Here is a 5,811-nt window from a genome sequence, read left to right as displayed (position 1 = left end):
GAATTGTTGCGCCTTTTATCCTATCTCTTCACTACGTCATGACACACCGCCCTCTTAGAAGAGAGTAGCCCCTGAGCCGTCAGACCCCCCTCCAAAACCCCACACGTCGTCTGTTTAATCATCGTCGTCGTCATTCAAGGGGGATATATAATCCATAATCCAGCATATTCTCCTTCTAACCAAATCCAGTTGCAAACATTTGGTCAAGATGTCAAAACCATCATTTATACAGTTTATGACCTCTTTCCAGTCCACGGCGTCAAACATCATTTCAGTAACCTGTTTTTCTGGATCCTCTTGCCCTTGAGCAATGCAAAATAGGTCAGTGAAAATAGAAACCTTTATCTCACAGGCTGGCCCACGGGAAACGCCTGTGCGCGTTTTACCAGCCTGCTTCGATGGGAGCCATTCGAAACGCCAGGACGGGTCGGTTTCCGTAGTGTAGTGGCTATCACGTTCGCCTCACACGCGACAGGTCCCCGGTTCGAAACTGGGTGGAAACAACCCGCGGTGCACGTATGCCAGTGCCGTGTTACCCGTCCTCATCTCTCTGCCCCAAGGCCGGCCGTCGTTTTCTCTTCCTCGGAGTGGCAAGAAATCCTGACCTTGAGAACTAATGATCGAAGAAGGGTAGCTTTGCGAGGCGCTGGAACCGACACTTTTAAAATCGATACATGTTGTTGCTGTTACAATACGACCGTAGCAGGATCGGCGACATTGCTGTTACTCTTATGTAGTTGAAGGCGCAGTATAGCTCTGATAGTCTGCTGGTGAAGGAAGACCACCAGCCGTTTGAACAAGCCATTCAGCATCACCTTGTTGGGCTAAGTGCAGGCACTGTCAGAGCGCAGGGCGTCCTGCCTTTGAAAGAGTTTCCAAAGTGTCCTGATGTGCCCTTGAGCATTGCAAAATAGGTCAGTGAAATTAGAAACCTTTATCTCACAGGCTGGCCCAAGGGAAACGCCTGTGCGCGTTTTACCAGCCTGCTTCGATGGGAGCCATTCGAAACGCCAGGACAGGTTGGTTTCCGTAGTGTAGTGGCTATCACGTTCGCCTCACACGCGAAAGGTCCCTGGTTCGAAACCGGGCGGAAACAACCCGCGGTGCACGTGTGCTAGTGCCGTGTTACCTGTCCCTGTAACGCGGCCGGCCATCGTTTTCTCTTCCTCGGAGTGTCAAGAAAGCCTGACCTAGAGAACAAACGATCACAGAAGGGTAGCTTTGCGAGGCGCTGGAACTGACACTTTTAAAATCGATACATGTTGTTGCTGTTACAATACGACCGTAGCAGGATCGGCGACATTGCTGTTACTCTTATGAGTAGATAGTTGGCTTTTTTGGGCGCGGCCTATTTTGTTATGACGTATGCCCTAAGCTTATTAATATTCCTACGTCATAATTGGGGGGCGTGATTTTAGGTAGAGTTATTTCCTTAATTATTCCTACGTCATATCCGTCAGAAAGTGTACACCCATAAAACCCTGAACAACAAGGCCGCCCATAACCTGTTGTTCTTGTTGTTCTTGATGGTCAACTGTAGAGTGTGAATGGGTCGGCTCTTCCTGTAGTGGTTGGGGGTCTTTTTTAAATATACATTTAATGGTTTAGTAAATCTAAACCGTTATAAGATCAACAAGTTCTGTTGTCTGTAATGGTCCCAGGTCTTAACAATGCCAGTTTTGAATTGTGCGTTTATCATATTCACACTGTCTCTGTCTGTCTTTCTCTCTCTCTCGCCCAATCATTTTATAAAATTCAACAAGTTCTGTTGTCTGTTATGATCCCAGGTCCTAACAATGCCTGTTTTGCATAGGGTACTTATGTTATCCACACTGTATCTGGCTCTGTCTCTCTCCTCAAATTTAATTAAAAATTTAATTAAAAAAGAGGGTGTGTGTGTGGGTGTTTGTGTGTATAGGTTAATTGTTTTTGTAAAAAAAAAAAAAAAAAAGCTGTGGTTATATTTTATCTCTCACATAATGTGTTCAGTCGTTTTACTTAAATACATTCTAGGGTCTTAAAGCTCATAAGAGTTAGACTTAAGATAAGGATATGCTTTTAAGGTATTTTAGCAGTCTCAATCCCTGATGATAAGGAATCGTTTAAAAAATGAAAACAACTGATCACTCAATGCTAAATAGATCACAACACTCAAGGCTAAATCACTCACACCATGGGGGGCGGGGGTGTGCTCATACAACAATAGGTATGGCGTGTGGTATCAAAACATTCAGAATACTTTTAACCTATATAATTTATAAGCTTTGTAAAATAAACCCAAATATCTCTTTTGCGGGGATAAACGCTGTTCTGAGTAGTTTGTGACTTGTTTAATACCAAACAAAGCATCGCTATAAAAAAAAAAAAAAAATCACTGTAAAAGCGCTAGTTATTTTTGATCTTTATAGTTATTTTCTAGGCTCAGGTTGTTTTTTAGCGCTTATAAAGGCCTGAAATATTCTTAGTGGTTGTTGACTATAGGTCTTGATGCTTAAAAATGTTTTTTTGAGAGACCAAAAGGTTCTAATAAAAGTTTAGAGTAGAGAGGAGAGAGATCGTCTCCATCTTGGTTTCTATTTGAAATTTGATGCAGTGTCATTTTATTGGTTGGTTTTGATATGTTAATTGGTAACAGGGTGGCACAAAGGCCAGACCAGAACAATGCCTTACAAGCAGATCCGGCATGTGGCCATCATTATAAGTATGAAGGTCTGGTCTTCAGCTCGACAGACTCATACTGACCTTTCGATTTAAGACTAAAGATCAACAATGTCCGGAAACAACATCAGCGATTCGATTTAAACGAGTTTTTAGGCAAGTCTTCAGATTATTTTCATTGACTCAGAGCGTGTTGTGTGCATGTATTGTAAATAAGGCTATAACATCTGTTTTAAGTTCTGTAAAATTATTTTTCAGCCAGTCAACAGGAGTTAATTCCCAACGCTGAGGAGATCATCTGGAACAACGACGGTAAGATTTTTGTGTTTGCGCTCATGGGTTCTTATGCATGGGTGTGTGTGGTTTTGAAGCGGCTCATTAGAGTTATGAAAACGTTTTAATATATATTAATGCCGGTCTCTTTAATTACACAGAAACTATCGAAAGGCCTGTGATTAATGTCTCCGAGGATCGACCAAGAGAAGTGGTTGTCCCTAGACAGGCTGTCTGCCGACCGGGTAAGAACTAAACCCCTGTTTGTTTGTATAACGTTTCTGTAAGATGTTTGAGTCCAGTTTTGTTAATTTTAAAAAATTATCCTGTCTAACAGTATTAAGAAACATGGTTCGAGACAACGAAAGGCCTTCCACATCGAGGGCTTGATTCGTTTTACCTTCGAGAACCGTAACCTTTCAAGAATCTGAAAGGCCGTCAGCCCCGGTATCTGATAGCTGTGAGTATATATCTGCAGCCTGTAAGAGGTTAAAGCTTTTTATAAAGCGGTGTGGTTAAAGGTTAAACATGTCTCTTACCTTCACAGCGGTGCAAAAAGCTAAACCAGCCGAAAAACATAAGAAACGATTATTCTGTGGAGGTAAGTAAGATCTTTCAAACTTTAATGTTTTTAAAAGGGCTTTGTTTGCCCGTTGAGGGCTAATATTTAAGCGATGGGTGACCGTTTCCTGTAGGGCGGGGGGTTCTGGGAAAGATCTTTAGAAGTCCGGACAGGTCTAGGCTTGTTTCTGGGGAACGTGTTTAGAAATGACCGATTGCCGTACCGTCTGGTTAGGAAGTAAAGCCGTCTGAAAGGGTTTAGTAAGTTGTTTGGCTTATCTCCCGCTATTATACTTCTGTTTTAAAGTGGTTGTAGGAAAAGGCTTGAAGGTGTTCATTGTATTTAATATTTAAACAGATCGTGAAAACGTTTGTGAAACAGGAAGTCCCGGGATCAGGAAGCGTTTACACTTGGAAGGTTCGTTTAAAAATGAAATGTTGTTGTGTGTGTGTGTGTTTTATTAACAATATTACAGTTTTTAAAGAAACATTTAAGAAACAGTTTATTTACAGCTGCTTCTCTGTTTTACATTTATTATCAAGTCCTAATAAATATATTGTCTGTAAATAATAAGGCGTTGTAGTGAATGTCTAAGGCTATTTTCAAAGGTCTAAAAAAGCTAAAGGTTTTGAATGTCCTGGACATGTTGTTTTAAGTTTGATTTCTGTCGCCGTTTAAAGATGTAAATGTAATGTATATTTTTATTCTTCCCAAGACTCTTGGGATAGTCATTCTGTGGATGAGCTATTGAGGACAATTACCCCGTCTAAGTGGGATCAAACATCTTCCCCGGTGAGATCACCGAGAGGATCCCCCACGGTGGTCTTGGAGACCCCCCAACATCTACTCAGGCCACAGCCTTCTGGGGGTAATTCAACACCCCAGATTTAGCCCGCCGCATTGTCGGGCGGAACAAATACAGGCATCCAACAACCTCAGGGGTCGCCGTCAGTCAGGGCTGACACACCACCCAACGACGGCCTGGTTTCAACATCGTCCCCCCAGACCCGTTTCTTGGCTACAGAAACGCGGAACAGTACCCCGCGCTTGGCCAGGGTGTCACCGCAAAGGCCTTCTTGGTCTCCGTCCATGAGTATACGCTCGCTCCCTGCCTCCTTCGACCGAGATTTACCGGAGCGACCATCCTTTGAAGCTGAGCCAGGCCACCAGCCCCCGGAGCTACTTCCTGAAGGTCGGCATGAGTTGCTACATACTTTGTTACAAAATCAAAGACTTGTGTTACTGGGGCAAAACCTGGTGATAGAGAGCCAAAACACCCTTATTAATACCCTTACTAACGAATTGTACCGTATTTAATGTTTTAATAGACACAAAACGCCTTACTATTGTGGGTTGTTGGAAAAATAAAAAATAAATTAAAAAATGTCCTGACTTGGTAAAAGAACTCACAAACTAAAGGATTATGAACAAGCTAGGGCCCTAAAAAGACCTTCCCGAGAGAACATCCCCGGCCCTGTTGTGAACTCCTCTGATGTCCCAATGAACCTGGAACTATTACAAATGATAAATGATTTAAATAACCCCCAATTACCACCGATAGAATGTGAATTAACAGACTTACCGGTGAACCCCGACCTGTTACAGATGGTCAATGATCTAAATAACCACCTCCCACCGGTAGCGCTTATAGAGGTTCACCCCCTAGTTCACCCCGATTTGTTTGAAATGGTGGAGGCTTTGGAGGAGCTACCCCGACCAAATTCTGCCCCTATTATAAATGATTTGAGACAATTAGAACACAGGATGGCGGCAGAAGCAGCCATCACTATAGAGGAGGGTCTTGACATTAACCGGTTGGATATCTTTGAAGGACTTTTACAGGCTTTAAATGAGCCTCCTCATAAAGGGGGTTTTGTAGATGTCAGCAGTGGGGGTGTTCGGAATGTGGAGGGTTCTGAGACTGATAAGGCTGTGGTGGACATGCTCTGTGAGAATGTAGGGGGTGAAGGCTTTGTTCAAAATGATGATGTGTCCAAGAGTACCAGTGATCCCGTGATTATAGATAGACCGGCCTATAACAATTTTGAAATGATTCAGCATTTTACTTTTGCAGAACTTTTAAATTGTGACAATTATGCAGAAATATTTGTCAACATACACGAGGCCTTGCAGAAAATGCTTGAACAGGTTGCTGAAAGGGTCAGACCTCGAGATGTTGTACAGTTAGAACTCAGAGGGGATGCTTTGTTTAGCAACCTATCTGCAATGCTGAGTGGAGATAATTTAGATGTCTGGCTAAAATCGAAGCGTTATTGCAAAGTAACGCAGCCATCTTAGCTGATGAAAGTCTGTCTCTG

General features: G+C 42.8%; 1 non-coding gene across 1 annotated transcript; it reads left to right on the top strand.

The window, feature by feature from the left end:
- Positions 1–1,023: 1,023 nt before the first annotated feature.
- Positions 1,024–1,096, top strand: trnav-cac (transfer RNA valine (anticodon CAC)). Its single transcript has one exon. It is a non-coding gene; the product is annotated as a tRNA-Val (tRNA).
- Positions 1,097–5,811: the final 4,715 nt, after the last annotated feature.

This window comes from Amia ocellicauda (genome assembly GCF_036373705.1).
Source record: "Amia ocellicauda isolate fAmiCal2 chromosome 11 unlocalized genomic scaffold, fAmiCal2.hap1 SUPER_11_unloc_3, whole genome shotgun sequence".
NCBI lineage: Eukaryota > Metazoa > Chordata > Actinopteri > Amiiformes > Amiidae > Amia > Amia ocellicauda.
This window is presented reverse-complemented; position numbering and strand designations above follow the sequence as displayed.